The sequence below is a fragment of the Caretta caretta genome, chromosome 22, assembly GCF_965140235.1.
Source record: "Caretta caretta isolate rCarCar2 chromosome 22, rCarCar1.hap1, whole genome shotgun sequence".
NCBI lineage: Eukaryota > Metazoa > Chordata > Testudines > Cheloniidae > Caretta > Caretta caretta.
The window spans coordinates 7,652,828-7,676,457 of NC_134227.1; the positions used below are offsets into that span (position 1 = coordinate 7,652,828).

General features: G+C 49.6%; 1 long non-coding RNA gene across 4 annotated transcripts in view; it reads right to left on the reverse strand.

The window, feature by feature from the left end:
• The window catches only part of LOC142069790 (uncharacterized), a 46,221-nt gene extending 22,872 nt beyond the window's left edge, over positions 1 to 23,349 (reverse strand). For 2 of the 4 annotated variants that reach the window (XR_012665755.1, XR_012665756.1), the window contains exons 1-2: positions 22,618 to 23,349; positions 12,761 to 12,839 (exon numbers count right to left, since the gene is read on the reverse strand). This is a non-coding gene — a long non-coding RNA (uncharacterized LOC142069790). Of the gene's footprint in view, positions 1 to 6,986; positions 9,991 to 12,760; positions 12,840 to 22,617 lie in introns of those variants that run through there. The other 2 variants (XR_012665758.1, XR_012665757.1) reach the window with 2 other exon arrangements.
• Between the last annotated feature and the right edge of the window lie 281 nt (positions 23,350 to 23,630).

The window sequence follows — 23,630 nt, forward strand, 5'->3', positions numbered from 1 at the left end:
GTACCTGGTGTGACCTACTGACCTTTCCCTTTTGCTAAATGCCCAGGAGACAGGAAGCTGCCTTTGAGGAATGAGTGACACTGAGTTTTAAATCACTGGAGCCAGAGCAACGAGACTGCATGAAGCAAAGAAAGGGTCCCGTGGACAGAGTGATGAGGAAGCCAGCCCCAAAGGGAAAGCTGCAAACGCCTGACTCCTCTGTGGGGGAGTGGAGGCGTTCCCTGCTCACTGGGGCTGTGCATGGGCTCCCCAGCTGGAGCTGACAGAGCCGTACCCCTAGAGAAACACCTCAGGAAATCGTCACTTCAGTTTCTCCACAAGTGACTGCTCCCTGCGGGGCAGGCATGGAGTCACAAGGCTTGTTTGTTCTCTGAGCTCCCCAGTGGCTTCGACAATAGAGTGAATCAATGAAACTTACAGTCCGGGAAGAAGCTCGTCAGCTTTTTTGCCCCGTTAGCACTCATGATGAAGACAGCTCCTAGCAGCCATTACGCAAGACAAGGGTCCAGGTGTGCAAAGACTCTGACTGCCTTTTCACAGACTAGCATTGCAAGGCTTCCACCAGTCTGCCTCCCCTATGGCCTGCTGGGACCCCCCGAAGGGCTGGGAGTGTTATGACCCACAGGTCTCAAGCATGGGTCTGCAGGGTTTATAGGAGCAGCCACACTCCAGCCTTGCACATGGCAGCCTGCTAACACTTGCTTACCTGGGACCCAGGAAGCCCCGCCCCTGTCTGAGGCTCCACCCCTGCAGCCCTATAGGCAGGGTCCCAAAGCAGCTGATTGCCCCCCTGGCCCTACTTAAGCCAGCAGCAAGCACAGGAACTGGTCTAAACTGGGCTCTGCCCTGCTCTGGACTGTGCGCCTTGTGCTCCCTGTTCCTGTGGCTTGATTTCCTGGCATCCTGACCCGGCCTGACTCCTGGCATCGGGTTGGTGGTTCTGACCCCCAGTTTGTCTCCTGACCCTGCTATCCTGCCCCAGCTGACTCGTGTCTCCTGACTGCAGACTCTGGCTCGACTAGGTCTGGCTGCCCATAAGGTTGCCAATTTTGTAATATTTAAAAACCAGGCACTCCAGCAGGAGCTCTGGAACCTCCCCAGCCCCTGCCTCGTCCCCCTGAGGCTCTACCCCACACTTGCTCCTCTTCCCCCTCCATCGCTTGCTGCTTTTCCCCTCTTCTCCCCCCTGCTTTTCCCCCCTCCATCGCTTGCTGCTTTTCCCCTCTTCTCCCCCCTCCCCCACCCAGGTCAGGAGGGACTCGCTATGGAGCTGGGGCTGGTAGCTGCAGCACTCCAAGGCAGGTAGGAGTCGGGGCTAAGTAGGGGCTGGCACAGGTGATGACCTGGTGCCTCTTCCAGCTGCAGTAACTGGACTTTGGGTGTCTGGTCAATAGATCTGACGGGACACTGTCAGGTCCCCTTTCGAGTGGACTTTCCGGTCAAAAACTGGACACCTGGCCTTAAAGTCTATGAGAACACAAAGAAGCTTCAAGTCTGACATTTCCCAATGTTTGAATACTTGGCTTCTCCACCTTAATGTTCTTTTAAGATAGTTTGCATGTATAATAAATATGCAGATGAGATGGACCTGGAATAAGTGACTACATAAAAACTGTATCTGTTTGATTGTACCACTCTCACCACACTGTTAGGGTATGTCTACACAGCACCTAGACACCTGTGAGGCTGGCCCTTGCTAGCTGACTCAGGCTCACAGAGTGTTTCATTGAAATGTAGACATCCGGGCTCAGGCTACAGGGCAGGAGAGTCTGAGTGCTTGGTCTCCAATATGAGCCTGGAAGTCTACACAACAATGACCCAAGCCCACAAGCCTAAGTCAGCTGGGCCAGTCTCAGGTGCCCAGTTGCTGTGTAGACATACCCACAGTATGCCCCTTGTCTTCTTAGGGCCCCATCTTGCACCCATTCACACACACGAATGACTTTACCAGTATTGCCAACTTCCAGAGATCAAAAATCATGAGATTTAAAAAAAAAACAAACCTCAAACCGTGTTTTTAGTCTGGCCTTCTAACTCTGTTCTAGTCCTCTGCATGATGGCTCTCAAAGGGGCCAGGACTGTGGGTCACCTCGTTACCCCCAGGCCACCAACATGAGAGTCTGCTTGTGTTTCTCTGGGTGTCGGTGCCCTGACATTGCCACCCTGTTAGCCCCCGAAACATTCTCTGCTGCCCTGACTTTGCTTTGCAGGTTAACACTAGGAGCATCCCAGTCCTCAAGCCCCTCTGAAGCGTTCCCCTTCTCCACTGAACCCTCACCCAAATACCAGGTCTGCTGTCATCAAGGGACCAGTGCACACACCAACTTATGTGGTTCACCTTGGGAAAGCACAATATTGCAGCACTGAGATATATGGATAGTGAAAACAGAGATCAGCTGGCTGCTCATGGTTCACGAGCAACCATGTAAGCTTTCATGTCAGACCTCACCTGCCGTTCTTTGGTGAACCAGGACATACCAGAATCAGGGCTCTCCACTAAGCCCCTTGCCAGGTGGCATTGAAAGGTTCTTGGGTCAGACTCTGGCAATGTGTGTGTGATTATTTCAAGTTGACAAGTCAACCTTTAATGCATGAGCAAATGCATATCTCTCCCTGGCTGCTCAGAGGGAGATTCCACTAACCCTCTCCTCAACCCTAAGACAGGGGAACCGCCGTCCATTTCCTGGTACCGGCTTCACCCCGCAGCAACACTGCCCTGCCTCCCGCAGCCCCAGGGCTTCTCCTCTGCCCAGGTCCCAGCAGCACCCCCCACTCCCCCGCCCTGGGATGCTCTCACTGCTCTAGGGCCATACACCGAAGGCCGGGCTCAGCAGCAGGCAGGTCTGCGTCCCAGCCCCGAGGCTCTCGCACACAGCTCTGCCCACGTGCCCAGCCCGGAGTATCAGGGGCTCAGAGGAGCTTCCCGTGGCATTGCAACAGCTCCTCCTGCAGGCAGCCAAATCCTGCGCCTGGTGATCAGTGCACAAGTTGGCAACTCTGCGACACGGCCTTCCCCGGCTCCTTGGATGGGCCTCCCCTTCCCCACCACTGCCCCCTTGCCAGGGGAGCTACCATCCCATCCTTCCACCTCCCACCTCCCATTGCTGTCCTCTGCCCCTCCTCAGCCTCCCTCCTGCCCCCCACATTCCCCTGTGCCCCTCAGCCTCCCTCCTGCTCCCCACATCCCCCAACCCCCCTCAGGCTTCCCCTGCCCCTCCTCTGCCTCCTTACTTCTCCCCCCAGCCACTCTCCTGCCCTGCCCCCACACCCCCTGCCCCTTCAGCCTCCCTTCTGCCCCCACATCCCCCTGTGCCTCTCAACCTCCCTCCTGCCCCCCCACATTCTCCTGCCCCTCCCCAGCCTCTCTCCTGCCCCCCATATCCCTCTACGCCCATAAGCAGGTGGTAGCTAGGTCAGTGGAAGAATTCATAGGTCACCCTAGCATTGCCTACACCAGGGGTTAGGTCAGTATTGCTACATCTCTGGGGTGCGGGGGGATTTCTCCCACCCCTGAAAGACATAACTATGGTGACGTAAGTTCCAGTGTAGACCAGCCCTTAGAGCTGAATATGTCAGAAACATTTGGGAGCCCTGGAGAACCGCTCTCCATTTTCTGAGTCCATAAAGCTCTCTCATTTCAAATGGCGCCTCCAAAAATTCCACCAGCCAGCGCAACGAGAAATGCTGGAGTCATGGCAGGTGGCAGGTAGTTCTGTCATTACAAGTACATGGGAGCCCCCCAACCTCCTCTCCGTCCCTCCCTGACAGAAACGCTCCCCGGGCGCCACAGAGAACGTCGAGATAGCAGGGATGGTTAGACGTTGGTTGTCCTTAATCTTATCATCCCTCATGGACCAGATCCATCCAAGTCGAGCGCACTAGCTGCTCTGTTAAACATACCCAGCGTGACCTGGCTGGACACACTTGCTCTCCTCCTTAGGGCTGGGTGGAGTGTACCCGTTGGGCTGTCAAAGTTTCCAGCTCCAGCTAGCGCATATCTGCCCCTGCACTTGCTGCGTACATCTGGGTGGAACGCCAGGAGCCCAAGGATTTGGGGGTGCTTTGATCCCCACATAATGAGGCCAGTGGCCACCACTGCTCTGCTGCAGGACACACTGAGCATGTTTAGCTAGGGCAACCGCAAGGAACCTGTTAAAAAATTCCTGAAAAACCCTGCCTGGCAGAGTCCCCGTGAGACACTGGCTGCGCTTTGAGGGACTGCGCCCATTTCGAAGAGGAACGGCACTGCCTGGCTTTAACCCCGTGAGCTACTAGACGGGGCAGCCCTCACCCTGCAGCAGCCTAGCATCAGGTGACGCTAGTTTGTTCTGAGCCCTCCTCGCCGGGAAAGTTACGTCTCCCCCTTCCCTTGGCTAGGGGAGAGTTTCCTTGGCAGGGTACATGTGGATGGGAGCCGAGGGGAAGAATTGCCCAGCGTGCTCCGTTAGCATGAAACCTGCTGATGAAGTGAAATATACCCCCAAAACGCCAGGCCGATCCATTACAGCAAACTCTTGGCTGGGTCCCTGTGCCTCGTACAACAGATTGGTTTTGCCTTGTTTACCATGGCTTGTGCTCAGGCCACACACGCTGCTCTGTGCGTTGTACAGAACGGAGCCAGGCTCCAGGCCCTTCCCCCCCAAACCTAGAGAAATAAATCAGCCCATGCGCACAAACATTGCGGTGCCCTGGTCCTGCGAAGGCTTTCTTCTTCCAGCACTGGCCTTCACGGACCTGGCGAATGTCATTTCGCATGTCAATTGTGATCCTAAAACAAGGATCTCTTGCCAAAGGCTTGCCAGGCTTTGAGCCAACAGTTGTGTGCTGAGCATGCTCCGTGGGAGATTAGAGGAAAACAGAAGGAAAGGACAGGTAGAGCCATTAAAGACGGTGCACTGGTTTTAGAGGGCTGCACACAGCCCCGGAACTGAGCATCCTCTGAATTTATGATTACTACAGCGGTGCCAAGCCCCAGCTGACCATTGGGCTAGGTGCCATCCAAGTACTGTACATAAAAGAGAGACTCTGCCCCAAAGAGCCTTCAAACTAAAGAGACAAGACGGGCCAAGGGTGGGTGGAAGGAAGTGTTAGTATTCCCATTCACAGACGGGGAGGGGATCAGAGCTAGGAACTGAACCCAGAGCACTGGGCCATCACCACAAAACTTTTCTTTGCTCAAAAAGAACAGGAGGACTTGTGGCACCTTAGAGACTAACCAATTTATTTGAGCATAAGCTTTCGTGAGCTACAGCCCACTTCATCGGATGCATACTGTGGAAAATACAGAAGATGGTTGTTTTTATACACACAAATCATGAAAAAATGGGTGTTTATCACTACAAAAGGTTTTCTCTCCCCCCACCCCACTCTCCTGCTGGTAATAGCTTATGTAAAGTGATCACTCTCCTTACAATGTGTATGATAATCAAGTTGGGCCATTTCCAGCACAAATCCAGGTTTTCTCCCCACCCCACCCCCCACAAACCCACTCTCCTGTTGGTAATACCTTATCTAAAGTGTTCACTCTCCTTACAATGTGTATGATAATCAAGGTGGGCTATTTCCAGCATAAATCCAGGGTTTAACAAGAACGTCTGGGGGGGGGGGGGTAGGAAAAAACAAGGGGAAATAGGTTACCTTGCATAATGACCTAGCCACTCCCAGTCTCTATTCAAGCCAAAGGTAATTGTATCCAATTTGCAAATGAATTCCAATTCAACAGTCTCTCGCTGGAGTCTGGTTTTGAAGTTTTTCTGATGTACTATCGCAACTTTCATGTCTGTAATCGTGTGACCAGAGAGATTGAAGTGTTCTCCGACTGGTTTATAAATGTTATAATTCTTGACATCTGATTTGTGTCCATTTATTCTTTTACGTAGAGACTGTCCAGTTTGACCAATGTACATGGCAGAGGGGCATTGCTGGCACATGATGGCATATATCACATTGGTGGATGTGCAGGTGAACGAGCCTCTGATAGTGTGGCTGATGTTATTAGGCCCTATGATGGTGTCCCCTGAATAGATATGTGGACACAGTTGACAACGGGCTTTGTTGCAAGGATAGGCTCCTGGGTTAGTGGTTCTGTTGTGTGGTGTGTGGTTGCTGGTGAGTATTTGCTTCAGGTTGGGGGGCTGTCTGTAGGCAAGGACTGGCCTGTCTCCCAAGATTTGTGAGAGTGTTGGGTCGTCCTTCAGGATAGGTTGTAGATCCTTGATAATGCGTTGGAGGGGTTTTAGTTGGGGGCTGAAGGTGACGGCTAGTGGCGTTCTGTTATTTTCTTTGTTAGGCCTGTCCTGTAGTAGGTGACTTCTGGGAACTCTTCTGGCTCTGTCAATCTGTTTCTTCACTTCAGCAGGTGGCTATTGTAGTTGTAAGAAAGCTTGACAGAGATCTTGTAGGTGTTTGTCTCTGTCTGAGGGGTTGGAGCAAATGCGGTTGTATCGCAGAGCTTGGCTGTAGACAATGGATCGTGTGGTGTGGTCAGGGTCAAAGCTGGAGGCATGTAGGTAGGAATAGCGGTCAGTAGGTTTCCGGTATAGGGTGGTGTTTATGTGACCATCGTTTATTAGCACTGTAGTGTCCAGGAAGTGGATCTCTTGTGTGGACTGGACCAGGCTGAGGTTGATGGTGGGATGGAAACTGTTGGAATCATGGTGGAATTCCTCAAGGGCTTCTTTTCCATGGGTCCAGATGATGAAGATGTCATCGATATAGCGCAAGTAGAGTAGGGGCGTTAGGGGACAAGAGCTGAGGAAGCGTTGTTCTAAGTCAGCCACAAAAATGTTGGCATACTGTGGGGCCATGCGGGTACCCATAGCAGTGCCGCTGATTTGAAGGTATACATTGTCCCCAAATGTAAAATAGTTATGGGTGAGGACAAAGTCACAAAGTTCAGCAACCAGGTTAGCCGTGACATTATCTCGGATACTGTTCCTGATGGCTTGTAGTCCATCTTTGTGTGGAATGTTGGTGTAGAGGGCTTCTACATCCATAGTGGCCAGGATGGTGTTATCAGGAAGATCGCCGATGGATTGTAGTTTCCTCAGGAAGTCAGTGGTGTCTCGAAGGTAGCTGGGAGTGCTGGTAACGTAGGGCCTGAGGAGGGAGTCTACATAGCCAGACAATCCTGCTGTCAGGGTGCCAATGCCTGAGATGATGGGGCGCCCAGGATTTCCAGGTATATGGATGTTGGGTAGTAGATAGAATATCCCAGGTCGAGGTTCCAGGGGTGTGTCTGTGCGGATTTGATCTCGTGCTTTTTCAGGGAGTTACTTGAGCAAATGCTGTAGTTTCTTTTGGTAACTCTCAGTGGGATCAGAGGGTAATGGCTTGTAGAAAGTGGTGTTGGAGAGCTGCCGAGCAGCCTCTTGTTCATATTCCAAAAACCGGAATTTGTGCTGGAAATGGCCCAACTTGATTATCATACACATTGTAAGGAGAATGATCACTTTAGATAAGCTATTACCAGCAGGAGAGTGGGGTGGGGGGAGAGAAAACCTTTTGTAGTGGTAAACACCCATTTTTTCATGGTTTGTATGTATAAGAACATCTTCTGTATTTTCCACAGTATGCATCCGATGAAGTGAGCTGTAGCTCACGAAAGCTTATGCTCAAATAAATTGGTTAGTCTCTAAGGTGCCACAAGTCCTCCTTTTCTTTTTGCGAATACAGACTAACACGGCTGCTACTCTGAAACCTTTCTTTGCTCAATTACTGACTGGCCTAAAACTGAATACCTAAGGCCGGTGGCTCGGGAGTCAGTCAGCCATTGTATAGTTTAACCCCACTGAAACTGAAGGACAGAAGTGGACTGTTTTCGATACTGGCATTGCCGGTTGTACAGGACATGGGGATTCGTAGAAACTGCAGCAGCATTGTCGATGGTCTGTCTTGTAAAAGTTTATTTAAACCATTTTCTTTTCTTCCCCCTTCCCTGCAGAGTGTGTTCTACGAACAGCCTTTGGATGCCGCCCCACCTATGGAAGGTGTGCAGCACGAGGCAACTCTCGGACACCGCGGTGATGGACTCAGCATAAGAACCTAATGGCACGGATTAGAATGGCCATGGCCACAATGGGACCATCTTGTCCAGATCTCTTCGGGACCTGAGTTTGGCTTCCATGTGAGCAAATTTGGGAATGCTTTTCAGCTCAGTATATAGACCTTCCGCTTTAATTATAGTTTGCACATGTAGGTTCTGATCTTAACATAAAAGTCCATAAGTACTTCTTGCAGGCTACCAGGCATTCTAAAGTCCTATGGAACTTGAAGGCTTTATATAGCATCTTCTATCTGAGATTATGCCTCATATCCTCACAAGCTAGGTAAATATTTTCCCATTGCACCGAGGATGAGTGTTTACAGAAGTCTGTGGCAGAGAGGGGAACAGAACCCAGGTCTCACATCCCCATGCCTTCATCACACGACAACCTATTCCACATTTCTCTGCACAGTGTAACATCGTTCTACTGAGCTGTTCCAAAAGGGGATAGATAAAGGGGTTTCCTTCATACCACACTTCTCTTCCGGGATCTAGATGGGATTTGCAAAGTCCTGGAGCACTGTCTTTACCCAGGTTTGTCCGACTGACAGCTGAGGCTGTTTACTGTATGTATAGGCCATTGTAGCTGTCCTGTGTTGTCAGGTCTGCTGCACAGCATTATCAGATGTGTCTGTTCCATATACCATATCACTGCCGAACTGTGTCACCTGTAGTAACATGGTTAAAGATGTGTACAGTGCCATTTTCCTGGCAGAATTGCCTCCGCTGTTACCCCTGGACACTGCCTAGGAGTCAGAAAGCGGTGGAGGACATACGCTGGCTTCCTACCAAAGTTCCAGCCATAAAGATAATCTCCACTCCAATTTCAGAAACACCAGATGTTCCTTCAGAAATGACCAGCAATGCAACAGAGAACAGTGCTGAAATGCAATTTGTCATCATTACAGTCCAGAGTGAATGCTTTTATTTCATCTCTCTCCGAGCTACTATTTCAGGCTGTTTGTTGCCAGCTCAGGAGGAGGACACCATATCAGTCAAATTCAGAACATTAGAAACTCAGGTCAGTAAAAACAGGTTTCACAAAGACACCAGAAAAGTTCTAGTGTGTCAAACAACCACCTAGGGGGTCAACCCAACATGTGCTGAGATAAGCAATTGATGCTCCTTGGCTCTTGTGAAATGTGCTTGATTTCAATCGAGCAGGCGAGTGCTTCTTTTAATAACACGGCAAAGAAAGCAGATATCCTCTTTCTGGTATTATTCCTCTATCCCTCACCCACACACCCACACCTGAGACCCCTCCTAAGAACCTGAAAAAGCAAACCAAGTACGTGGTTATTATGTTTCACAGAACCCATTGCTGGCCCTGTAGTTTCCGTACAAGATAATTAAACCCAATGGCAAAGTAAAGATAGAAAGCAGAGAAGGAAATGCATGGAGCTGCTAACTGCTGGGGCTGAATTTCAAGCTTCTTGTGATTCAGCTAATGAAACACAGATGGAAGCAATCAAAACTCAGCTAAAATTAGCTGATTGAATTGAGGCCACTGTAATAAGCGTAGAACAGTGATTAAAGGCGTGCCAGCCAGAGGTTCATCCCCAGCACCCCCAAAGCAGCTGGAACAGCATCTGTCACTCACGGAGATGAAACAAAACGCTGACAACAGTGTTTCATATTTATGTGTCATTGAATCGTCTGTACGGAAAGGGGGAAGGCTAGACAGAAAGAGGCCAATCTTCGCCTTCCGCTGGCGACGGAGGAACAAGATGGACATTTGCACATGCTGACACACTGACCTTCTCGCGTTGTAGCACGCATAGTAGAGACAGAAAACCCTCAATGTTGTTCTTTCATTAACAAACATCTAGGGTAAAATTCAGACATCAGTTGCACCAGTGTAAATCCACCAAGAGCGGAGTATGTCTCTGGATGCTCAGGCAAAGCTGGTCCAAGTTAATTCAAACCTCCTTGGTCTGGAACTCAGGCTAGAATTTAAGCAAGAACAGGCTATTGTAAGGGTTCATCATGACCCAGCTGAGGCAAGGTCAGGGATGCAGCAGGAATGGATCCCACCACAGGATTTTTATAGTTTCACTGCCAGTTGAAACCAGGAGGAGCAACCAGGGGGACAAAAGTCCAGAACTTCCTGAACTCATAGAATCATAGACTATCAGGGTTAGAAGGGACCTCAGGAGGTCATCTAGTCCAACCCCCTGCTCAAAGCAGGACCAATCCCCAAACCGTTTCTGTTCAGTTCCTATTCCGGCCATTGGCTTGCCGATAACATCCAGGCTTCAGAAGGTTGAAATTCACCCCAGCACAAGGCCCAGGTTCCACTCAAACCCTACTTAAGCTTATGCATCCCACCTCTGCACAGGGGTGAATTTCACCTGCTGTGTGTCACCACAGGGTCTAAGGCGTCATTGTAACCAGCTAGTGATTAGAGTGGGCGGCAAGGGACATTTGTTCTAGTTTCTGCCTCTGGCTTGCTGAGGGGTTGCATTGGGTAAGATGCAAACTCTCTGCCTCAGTTTCTCCATGTCTGAAATGGGAGTGAAAACACAAAGCTGCCTTTATTGAGCACTTTGAGATCTGTGGATGAAGAGCTATATAACCGCAAAGCACTTGTACCACAAAGCACTTGGCAAGCATTAAGCTTCACCACCCCCCTCAAAGGTGATTTTCTTCATGGTTCAGGTGGGGGAACTGGGGACCCATGACTAGCTCACAGTCCCACTGTTTAATCTAACAGAACCCCACCATGTGCTTTAAGTGTTAGACAATGCTGACTTGTTACTGCATCCTGCCCCTTACCCCATGTTTACTGCGGGAAGCGACGTGCCCTCTTTGAGACAAACAGACCCACTGGGGCTACATTTTCAAATTGTTGTATTGCCTTTCCCCCAGGCATTATAGGTCATTTTGTAAGGGACATTTTATTATGAGTCTCTGCCAAGTACACTTATCCCAGGGAAAAACCGACAGCCCCTGAACTCAGAGAAACTTTGTGACCCTCAAAGGGACAGGGGCAGGTTACAAAAACATATCTAAAATAGAAGTATACAGCTCCTTAGATTATTAAAAAGGAAAGACATTTTAAAGACAAACTGATTCCATTTCAGCAAAGCTGCTGTACAATCAACAAAGATGGGAGAGAGGATGGCTGCAGGGAAGAAAGAAAGAGAGACTTTGGGGATGGGGGAAGGAGGGAGTGGGTCGTAAAAATAAATGAGAAGTGGGAAGGAGGAGGGAGCAGGATTGAAGGAAAGTAGAGATGGAAGGGTGAAGAGAGGAGAAGATAACCCACTGCATACACGTGTGCTTACAGCCCAGACATTAGCAGCACTCAAAGGAGTCGCTGTCCAGTATTTCTCTGTGCTCATTTGTTCTGAAGCTAAATTCTGCAGTTTCCATTTCTCTTAAAACTCCCAGACACAACTAAAAAACATCACCTTTTCCATTCCGATGGAGCTCATTAATTCCTGCCACCATCCAGCTAGATCGAGGGCATTTCTTCCTCCCATCATCACGCTGCATGCATCTGACTACACAACGCTGCCCTCTAAACACAGTGGGGCTCTGTGTGCTCAGTCCAATAACATTATCTTGGGACAATATCAAGGGAAATAAATTGTCTAGGGAGGAACCCAAAGGCCTATGGATGGACATGAGCAAAGGAAAATTAAGGCTAAGTGTCAGGAAATGTTTCCCTCTGATCAGACATATTAGGCTGGAGTCCAGTATTGCTAATCACAAGCATTCAAATGGCGTGAGTCAGGTCCCCAGAAAGCATCATGAGATTCTAAAAAATAATAAATGTGGGGTCCTCTTTAGTTACCTGCCAGTTTTTGAGCCTTCAGGGCGTGCTTGAGTCATGTTCTCAAGCTTGTCTCCACAACCACAAAGGCAAGAAACTTACACAATTTTTACTTACATCTGAGATTCTCACATCATCACATGACTCCAGGAGCTGGGGCTTTAAGGAAACAAATATTGCAAGTCTCAGAAACACTGTAGAATTTGTTGGCAGGCCCATCCCTAGGAACACCTAAACTTACAGTGGCAAAGCATTGGAGGGCACAAGTCTATGCTACATCCATGAACAGGTTAGGGAATCTATCTACTTATATAGTCCCTACAGCACATGGGCATCTCACAATTGTTAATTGATTTTACCATCACACACACACTAGAAAGGGAATTATTATTGCCATTTTTCAGATGAGGTACAGAGTAGATTAAGGGACTAGTGTCATAATCCATACCTGAAATAGGACTTGAGCCCTACATTTTTTGAGGCATAGACCAATGCCTCATTCACTAGACCATCCTTCTTAGCCCCAGGGCTTGCTCTTTCCCAGTTCTGTCCTCTGCAATGCTAAGCAATGAATGCTTACTGCATGTTAGAGAAATGAAGGCATTGTGGGAGGATGGCTGCTCAGGAAGAGGCAGGGCTAGTTGGTGACCGCACCTGTAATGTCCTAGAGGTGGGGATGGAAGTGGAGAATGGGATACAGACCGAGAGCCCTGTTCTCCACTGCCTTTTACAAAGGCTACTAATCTGAGATGGCAGGATTTTGCACAGGAGTAAGGGGCTGCACAAAGTGAAAGGCAGAGAAGAACCAGGCCTTGAGCGGGCCCTGCCCTTGGAGAACAGTTCTCTGCTCATGCTCATCTCTAGGCATTTGACACCATCAACCAAAGAATCAGGCCACCTGGCTGAGACTCAGCATTTCAATCCGACCGCTTGCTTACCTGGTTTTGCTCCCAAGCTGTTAAAATAGTCAGTCATTGCCTGGAGCTTAAGGGTAAGCAACTCATTCTTCATCTGTGACTGGAAAAGAGGGAGGCTTAAGATGATTCAGTGGCAGAGCCAGAACTAGAGCCCCAGAGTCCTGAATTACTCTAACCGCTAAACCATCCATCTTCCCATTCACCTCAGCAACTGACGCTGTCTCAGAATCGCCTTAGAGAAAGCCGAGGAGACAGACAGCTCCATGAAACACAGTCGAGTCCGAGAGTTGAAGGCCAGAAGGGACTCCCAACACCAGCCATCCCCTTGCACGCTAAACCCAACAACCAAAGTGAGACCAAAGTATTACAGCCCATGGGAGACTAAACTATTAATTCTAGTTGGAATCCCAATTTTAAACCGACCAATGAAATCCCACTATCTAAATCAGTCCCCAAAGGACTGATCCGCTTTGCTGAACCCTGTTGTACATGTACAATTATTATATGGTTTAAATCACAGGATTACTTAATGTTGCTCAGCATAACAGGGCAAATTCACATCTCCTAGTTTGAGTTAGGAGAAAGGCAACGTTTCAAAAAAACAAGGGGAATTTGTTGTCCTATTTTAAATTCTTTTTATATTACTATAGAAAAAGCTACGGAGTCACTGAGCTAGCCTTTCTCCACTGGACTTACCCACGGCATGAAAACAAGCTGACCTACCACATACTATTCAAAACAATCCCAAGCGGGACAGACCGTGGCTGGGAAGGGATCATCCCAGCTGTCAATGGCTTCCATGCAGCCAGTGGAGGGCAGCCCAAACAAACCCGGCTCTCACTGAGGACGGTTTGTTTTTGCACGATCAACAATCGCAAACTTTTATCTGCACGGTTACTGTCGCTTCTCAGCTGAGTTACTCATCAATCAGCCTCCGAGGGATCCCAAACCGTCAGATCCTCCCTTCAGAGAGACATTCCCAGTGCCCAGTGCAGCCGGTTGATGGCTGCTCCATTAGGCACAGTGAGCACAGGAGGCGTTAGGGACAAGAGAGCGTTATGTGACTGTGAGACATACAAAGAGATTGGGGTGCACCAATGCAAAATAGGACTGACAGAGCCCTGAGGAGAGCGCTGGCATGGTTGAAAGGCAGGTGCTGATACCCAGCTACCACAAGATAGACTCCCTCCTGCCGGAAGCGGGGGGGTAACAGGGTGACCCACAATGCTGGGTGCCCTGAGAAAGCATCAGAGCAGATTACAGTGGAGGGTAAGAGGCTCTGCAGTGGTGATTCAAGGATGCACCAAGGAAAATAAATATTGCTTCCCTGAAGGAAACTGCTTCCTCCCTTCAGGTGCGCTGTCCCTCAGGTGTTCTCACCAGTGGAGCTGCCTTCGCTTCTCCAAAGGAGGCGGACGCACGGTCCTCTCTGCTACGTCTCCTCTCAGGAAAACATTCTTGTGTCTCTTCCACAGCACTTCAGCCCCTTCACTCTTCCCACTTATGACCTCATCCTGACTGGTGCAGGGCAACTCTCCCTCACCTCTCTCAAACAGGCCCCATACTGCAGCTCCTCCTATCCCAATACACCTGACACACAGCTTACAAGGAACACTGAGCATTTCGCCCTGAGGAGATGTGGTGTATTGAGGACTGTGTTCGAATTGCAAGCTATCACTTTAATAGTGGATGGAGGGGAGGGGGTCCTGGTCTTGCTTGCAGAACTGGGGGCTCTGTAGGGAAGTGTTCAAGCAGCAGTCAGTCTGCAGACAGCCAGCCTACAGTAAAGTGGGGTGAGTTGTAGGTCTCTCTTTTCAGGAGCAGCCCGCTTTGTCTCTCTCTGGTTATTTGGGATCTTGCAAGTTATCATTCTGAATTCTAAAAAATAAAACCGTGTTATGTTATCTAACATCTCTGTGTGTATGCCATGGACATAACAGCAGACAGTGTTGACCAGCGGCTAGGGCCTCGGAGAGGCAGGAATAGAGGCAGGTGTCCAACAGTTCGATGGAAAACTTTAGTCAGTGTTTATTGGTAAGTTACCCATTGTGTTTTCTGGGAGTGCAATGCACAGGAGCAGCGGTTTCCCCTAATCAGATAGCGCACAGAGTTAGAAAGTCAGACCCCCGAGCCAAGCTCTCTGCTGATGTACAGAAGCAAACCAGTGAGGCCAATGGAACTGCGCCCACTAACACCAGCAGTGAATCTGGCTTCTTAGGATCCACAGTTATTATTACAGCAGCACCGAGAGGCCCCTACTGAAATGCTATTGTGCTAGGCACTGTGCAAACATATAATAAGAGACAGTCCCTGCCCCGAAGAGCTTACAATCTGAATAGTCAAGCCAGCCAAAGGGTGGAAGGAGAAACAAAGACTCACCCAAGATCGCACAGAGCCAGGGATAGAACGCAGGTTTCCAGGCTTCCTGTCTAATCCCCCACCCCTGGGCCTCAGTAAGATCCAACCAACCCTGCCTTTATTTTCAAGGTTTAGGAAACCTCCCTTTTTATAGTTCTGTAAACAGAGGCGCTAGCTAAGAAACACATGTCTGTATGATCTGCATGCTGGAGGACATGTTTGTGCACATCATGTGCTTGTCCCACCTGTCACGAGCAGGACTAAGCTGGAAATCATGTTGTTTTTTTCATCAGAGGGTTGCACTGCAGAATAGCCTACATACCGCTTCAAGTGAAGGGTGAGGGGGCTTTGAAGTCCTATATGTCACTGAGAAAGGTCAGAGAGCACCTGAGTTATACAATGCAGAAGTTACATGTATATAGTTATTGTTCTTATTGCAAAATTTTTATCCTTCAACGTAATGTTCTTAGGAACTCTCTGCTCTACCTCGGACTGTTCAATAATCACGTTACAGACACTACATTACGATATTAGAACTGGTACACTTCACAGAGGATTGTATTGACTTACCAATAATACTTAGCGCTCACGGATCCATGTGGTAGTTATTTCCATTGTGGTCACCCTCAGTCGCGATTGGGACCCCGTTGCACTACGTGCTGTCCTTGCACACAGGATGAGCTTACAAACTGCCCCAATGAACTTGCAAACTCAAAATGTAGTGCTTTCCATCTACCATGCAAAGGGGAAGTCGGTATTATTGTCCCCATCTTACAGGTGGGGAAACTGAGGCACAGGGCAGGATGGTGATTTGGCCAAGGTCACACAATAAATCAGTTAAGTATAATTCCTATATGCAATGGGAGCACTGGCCATTATTCCTGTTACAGCAGCACCGAGAAGTCCCAGCTGAGCTCAAAGCCTCACGATAGTAAACGGCAAGCCCTGTATGGATTCTGCCCATTTTACACAGAGAGACTAAGGCACAGACCCTCAAGGATATTTAGGTGCCTAATTCCCACAGAATCAATGGGAATTAGGCACCTAAATACCTTTGAGCATCCAGGCCCAAGTGACGTCAAGAAGCTCGCACAAGAAGGCCAATATGAAGCCAAGAACTGAACCCCAGAGTGCATGAATCTTAGGGCACTGTAGAAATCACAAGATGACAGGAACCGCAACAAAGGCAGCAGAACATATTAATAGCATTAACATTACTGGGCCCCTAACAGCATCCCAGAGCCAGATGACCAGGGGTCCCCAGGCATGTAACAGTAAAACTCAGCTGACCTGACCAGCTCAACACACCTCACACACTATTGTATGATATTTATTTCAAAGGTGTCTGGTAATATACCATCTGAAAACTACCACCACACTGGTCATTGATATCGCTGTGAAATGTATGTAATGACACTGTATGTAAAATCATGGACACTCTCTGATACTGTGTTTTGGAGTCTGGAAACAGACCAAGGTGGCAAAACGGGATTTTCCAGACAAAGGAAAATGGCAACACCTCTTGGGCTCAGTTGCATGTCACGCCAGGTGTGGTCAAGGGCAAAGGGCTATTCATTTGCACCAGGGTCCATTTGTGTTGTAAAATTGCAGGACTGCAAAAATTAACCTGGTGTTGGCTCCCGGGTAGACACAGAAAGCTGAGCCCCTGGGAGGGATTCCTGTCTTGGTGACAAAGATAAACTCTGAGGGTATAAAGGACTGGTGAGAGACTCTGGGGCATGCATCACCTAGGGGACACAGGACAGCACCCTCTGAGTTCATAGAATCATAGACTATCAGGGTTGGAAGGGACCTCAGGAGGTCACCTATTCCAACCCCCTCCTCAAAGCAGGACCAATCCCAAACTAAATCAGTTCATGAAAAGTGGATCCTCTTGGCTGCAAACTGTCAGTGAGAAACTTGCTTAGACAAGGATTGTAACTTGCTGAAATCAAATTTTAGTCACTAGGAAGTGCGTTTTGTTTTGTTTTACTTTTAACCCTACCTGTCTCTTCCATCTCTGGTCTTTGTCAACAAACGTATTCTTGCTTTATTACAAAATCCTCTCCGTGCTGGGTATTAAACTGAAGGGTAAAATCCTCAGCCAAACTGCCAGGCAGGTGTGTGGAGGCAGCTAACTTGCTAACTTCTGTGTGGGTCCAGTGAGAGGGACTGGCTACTGCAGAGGAGGTGGTTTGGGGGAAACTGAGGGCTGGAAGGGTTTTTGGTGTTGCCCTGCAAGGAGGGACCAGGCTGATGGAAAGCAGGGGGAGGCCACTGTGCCGTGAGCAGGCTGCTGGTGGCAGGGCTTTGAATCAAAGCTGCACAGCCCAGAAGCACCCAGGATTACAGGACAGGAGGTGAGAGAACCCCTTACTGGTCTGGGTGGTGCCCCCACCCCCTCCCAACATCACAGGTACCTGCCTCCATTACTTTGGCCTGAGATCCAAAGCCCTGAATGAAAACTCAACATTTTCTCGTCTGCATTTATACGAAGCTCAGATACCAAAAGTCATAACAAAAATAAAACTATACACTCAAGCTGCCTTCAGGGAACTATGTTGTGTTGTAGGCATGTTGGTCCCAGGATATTAAGAGCCACTGACTTGCAGAAGAGCTCTGTGTTGCTCAAACTCTCGTCTCTTTCACCAGCAGAAGTCGGTCCAATATAAGATATTATCTCCCCCACCTTGTCTTTCAGGGAAAGATTACACAAGCAGTTAGAGATCAGGCATGATCTTAGGAAGAGAAGGAAACTAAGCACACACCTTCTAGGTATCCACTCCCACAAGGTGGGAAATATCTCAAATGGAGTGATTTATCTGAGGAAGTTACGATTCCCTCGTCAGTTCTCTATCGATTTTACCTGACACACATTCATAGAGGCTCCACAGGCATGTTGCATATTTCTGTATTTGTACCGTTGGAGAAGATTCCCTAACGCGTTCCATCCTTGCTACCAATCTACTGGAAAGCATTCCCCTAATAAAAAACCTACTACGGCTCTGGCCACAAACACTTCAGTATCGCTATTGCAAGATGTAGTCTTTAGGGTCATTACTCAAATATTGTCTTACAAGGGTAGCGACAGAATTTAATAGGAATTCAGACATTACGAGAGGACTCTGCAGAACATTTACAAAGATCCGTAGATACCGACTTCCTATAGAAATGTTTCTGTCTCTGCTACGTCTGATTGGAATTGCCATGAGAGCAGCCGCTTCTGTCCCCTGACAGAACCAAAGGCAGCCATGAAATGAAAACCAAGACAGTTAATGAAGCCGCTGTGAGCCTCTGAAAAAGGACTGACAAATTCATCTTGGGTCTTCTTTTAACTGCTCCATAACACTCATTCTGTGGGTGCATGGGTGTGTGCCCAGTTTAGCACCTAGAAGTCCACAGTGAACTCTCCAATGTGTCCTTCAAGTGCCAGTAGCTTTCCTAGAGCCCTGGACGAGCCAGTATGCTTGGAAGTGGAGCCAAGGCTGAGGTAATCCAAGGCTTCTTCTACAAGAAACTTGGCTGGTCACTAATGGAAAAGGAAATAGAGAAAGTGAAGCACAAAGTCGCTCTTGACTGCCTGAGAGCAATGGTACAACATCCTAGTTGGCTCCCCTTCTCCTTGGCGCCTCCTCAGCGTCAGACAGGGATGTGAGCCAGGACAGGGCACGGAGCCTGAATCTAGCCTGTTATTAACTTGCCCATCTCTGCCGCAGGCTTATTGCAATAACGCCGTCAAGGAGGATTAGGGCTGGGTTTGTCGTTACCAAAGAGCAGGAGGAAGGTGCAAGAATCCAATGGTGGATGTAGGCTTTTGTTGCCAATGTGATGGCATAGGGCCCCGCACACCAAACCCAGCTGGACAGTCACGCTGACACCTCTGCCAGATAGAGGCCTGAGGAGGGGAAGCCCCACAACAGGTGGGGAGACGGCTAGAGAGACTCAAGCTGGACCCTGCGACGGGACGCACCAGGCCGTTTGAGGCCCCCTGCTGGAGGCCTTGCCGTCCTACCACACCCTGCCCCAGGAAAAGGAGCAGTGAAGGTGGGTCCTCCAGGCCTGCCTAGAAAGGCTGCATGGAATCAGCCAATCAAAGCCCAGCAGGCTCAGTTAAAAGGAGCTACAGGGTCTCTGAGCAGCTCAGTCACTGGCTGGACGCAGAAAGGGGGAGAAGGCTTGGAAGGCTGCGAGACTCCCCACGTAAAGAGGTTTGGGAGAGATCCTGCCCGAACAGGCAGGGAACCCAAGGACAGAAGGGGAAGCAGCCCAGGGAATGCAGCAGCAGCAACTGGAAGCAAAGGGCAGCAGTAGGTGGCTGCTGTTTATAAGGTCCCTAGGTTAGGACCAGACGCAGTGGGCAGGCCTGGGTCCCCCCCACCACCGGCAGCTGGGGAAAGGATCTAAGCCGCGAGGAGGGGATGAGACTCAGTACTAAAAACCCAAGAAAGGAGCTAGAATGGAAACAGGCCCAGAGATGGGGCTGCAGACCCCGAAGTGGGCCAGCCATTTGTTGGGAGTGTGGTATCCCGGAAGGGGTTCCTTCATCCATGTGACTTGGCCGGAGGGCACCAGCTGACGGGGCTCCGGGAGCAGAGAGCAGGATCCCGCCATCCGACAGGAGGCGCTCGCGAGAAGCGAGCGCACTACACCACAGACTCCCAAAATGCCAAGCCGTCACAATTAGAGGCCATGCAGGGAAACTTGCCCCCGACTCAGGTAAGGGTCTGTCTACGCTTGGAGCTGAAGGTGTAATTTCCCAGCTCAGGTAGACATACACGTGCTAGCTCTGATGGAACTAGTGCATTAAAACAGAAGGGAAGCCGCGGCGGTGCAGGCTGCGGGACGAGCAAGCGGCCTGAGCACGCGCCTTGGGTCACGGGTCGGACTGTACTCAGGGCGGCTCGCCTGTCCCGCCGCCTGAACCGCTGCAGCTTTGCTTCTATGCTTAGCGTGCTAACTCAGTCCAAGCTGGTGCAGGTATGTCTGCTCCAGCTCGAAACGCACTCACCCTGAGTGAGGCAACGAGAGAGCCCAGCTGTGTGGTCACTGCACTAGACCCCAGCTGTTCCAATGAAAAACACATGCATTTCCCTGCCAGCCACTTCGTGCATGTGAAGCGGGCTCCACTCTCTCTGAGAGCCATCTAGCACGGGAGGCAAGAACTGTCTGTATATGTCGGGCCGAGTGCCTGTCCGCTCCAGCTGGCTGGGTACGCAGACAGATTGCTCAGCCTAGCACTGGGAGAGTGGGAGGGATACAGGGAGGGTTCTGTGCGGCTTTTTCCAAATTGTTTTGCCAAAGTGTAACTAGAAACACAAAACTTGTTTGCAGCAACGTTTGGGAAAGATGCCCCCAGGGGATACAGTTGGAGCAAACAAGTTCTGCAATTTTCTACTCGCCCCACATAGTGCTCAGCAGTCCCCTCCCCCCATTGTACATTGCACGCTCGTCAGTTTGGGGCAGCACCTGCATAGGAGACCGCCAAGACACACTCAGGCCTTGGGTAACATTTTCAAAAGCACCTACGTGACTTAGGAACTGAAGTCCCATCCTGAAAAATGACTTAGGCACTGAGGGCTGAATGCTGGAAAGGATGTAGGCCTTCGATGCTCAGTGATACAACTCCTAACAGGTGCCTGGAAAAACCATGGCAAGTCTCAAAGCCTGAGTGAGGCACCCAGATTCCTAGCCAAGGAACCAGGAGAGAGAGGCCTCTTGCACTGTGATTCACAAACACCAGCTGGCTAGGTGGGAAGCCACCTAAGATAGCCAATGGGAGACCAGCCACACGTGTGTTACACTCCACCTTCTCACAGGGAGGTGCCCGGTGCGCTAGGTGATTCTGAGGCCAGGTACCTTGTTTAGGGTTAGGTGCCTTCTGCCATTTTAGCAAGAAGTTGCCAGAGGAGGAGCTGCTGCTGCTCCGCCCACCTTATAACTTTCAGCCCAGCAGGATTAGCACGCGCACCTGAGAGGTAGGAAAGCCAGGTTCAACTCCCCACCCTCTGCCAGAGGAGAAGAAAACATTTGCCCAGGGGTCTCCTCCTTCTCAGGACTGCCCTAACCTCGGAGCCAGGGGATGCTCTGTTGTGGCGGTCTCTCAGTCTCTCCTCTTGCACGCTGGATAAATAATCAAAGACTGATGAGAGCAGGGGGCCTGGATCTTCTATCTCTTGGGTGACGGCTTTAACCACCAGGCTAGAGAGTCACACACGTGTCTACATCCCACTGTAAAGAGTCATTTGGGCAAGCAAGAGCGAAACCTGCAGGGTTTGGTAGTGGTTGGTGCATCACAGTAGTGTCGGTGTCTAAAAGAGGGACTTAGGTGCCTGACTGTTTTGGAGTCCTTAGAAGCCTTTCAGGGAGATTAGGGCTTGTCGGGAAAATTGTGCCACTTTATCTATACCAGCATAGTTAAAGCAGTACAACCCCCTTAGTGTGGATACTGGTGTATCAGGAGAAAGGGCCCAGTACAGCTTATTCCTGTACAGGAAGGGGAATAAGCTCTACCCGACTAAAGGCATCTTTATAGCGCTGTAACTGCGTCCACACTGGGAGTGGTACCGATTCAGCTATGTCAGTTAGGGATGCAACTTTCTATTATAATAGTTAAATCAGTGCAACACTGTTTGTAGACCCAGGCCTTAACATACTCTGTGCCTCAGCCACTTTTGAAAATTTGACTTAGGATCCTAAGTCACTTGGTACTTTTGAAAGTTTGACCCTTTATCTGTTGTTGTTATTAATTATTGGTATTGCCATTGCTCCTTGGCACTCTCGTTAGAGACCCATGGGGGTAGGTGCTGTGCAGACAGAACAAACAGACAGGTCCCACCCCACAGAGCTGCCAATCTAAGCTAGTTAGCAATTTAACCTGCAAACAAATGTACCCTAGTTTAGTTAACCCCCTGCCAAACCGTGTGTGGACACTTGTACTTTGCTTTAAGAGGGGCTTGTTTTGGTTGAGTGTCAACCTGTTCTAGTCAACTTCAACTAAACTGGAATGAGCCTATTTAACCTGCCATAAGAGCATCCACATGGCCTTTTCACTGGTTTAACTAAGTCAGGTAATTTAAACACTTCAGGTTAAACAGATGCACGTCTGCAGGCAGCCAAGCCCTTAGGTGTTGCTGGGGTATTGTTAATTCAGTATAAGATACTCTTTCCTGTGGCTCAGTACTAACCCCTCTCCCCCAGAATGATGCTAGGGATCTGCCAAGTGACGGATAAGATAATAGTCCTTTTCATCCAGCTTTCAAAGGTGAGTATGTGTAATTATCTCCATTTCACTGTGAGGGAAACAGAGGCACAGAAAGAGGAAGTGACCTGGGTTACACAGCAAATCAGTTGCAGAGACCAGCTCCCCCCAACTCCCACTCCACTAGTCTATGTCCCGGGAGCACCGCCACCCATGGTACAAAACCAAGGTCCTATTTATCTGCAGTCGCTAACCGATCCTACATGAGCAGGGTCATTCATTCACCCAGGTGTCCTAGCCAAAGTCCAGCTTGGATAATTACCAGCAAAATGGCTAACGCTGCTCCGGTTGCTCTGCCCTGTGGAATGGTTGCTCCTTTCTGCCTTCACGGCAGCCGATCTCTGGCACAGATGCTGTGCGGCTTTTACACTGAAATTTGTAAAATGCCGGGTGCGCCTTGTGTCGAAAGGTGCTGGAGATATTGCAAAACCATCACGAAGACAGCCAATTAGCTCCAAAGCAAGATACCAATTAGAGTAACAAGTCCCAGCCAGTATCTAGTGAGTGAGATTTTCTGATGAGGGTGGGAATTTCTGTTTCTTCCATTTGCTTCTTGACTGGCTCATGCAGATTATAGCTATTAAAGGCTGAGAAAATGTGGTCATCACCCTAAGTGGGAAAACAGACTGAGAAGCTAGTTGGAAAGTACTGTCCATCCCACCCCCCACCCCCCGCAATCAAATATGCTCTCGGAGAAAGTGGAGATGATGTTGGAATGTGGCTTTACTTGTCAAGACAGCGTTTTATTCTCTCTCTCTCTCTCTCTCCCTTTGCCTTTCTCTCTCTCCAGTGAGTTGTAGCTTGGAGATTAAAAGCTCGTTCTCACTCCGGAAATGAAGAATTTCTGCCAAGACCTCCGGCCGAGAAAATCTGAACAAGATGCCTTGTGCCTGCAGACCCCGCTGGTGAACTCCCTGCTAGCATCTTGTAAGGAGAGACATGACAGAGCCTCCTGTGTCACAGGGCTTTTTAACCCTGATTCCCATCCAAGCAGCACATGAGATGGGGCAACAGGTCACCCGCTGAGAGCAGCCACTTACACGGGCCATGACTCAAACAAGCCAACCTCTTCTCGGGGCACCTGTAAATCTGGAAGCCGTAAAGGATCCTAGGAAGAAGTGGCCCTGTAGCCTCTGCTCAGTCCCCGCAGAGCTCTGATTCCGTCAAACGGTTACCAGCTCCTTTGTTCTCTACACAGCGCCATGGGCAAGAACCTCGGCAGCCTTTCAGCTCGGGCCAGGCACCAAGCCGTGGCGTCCTCCATTCCTCTGCAGT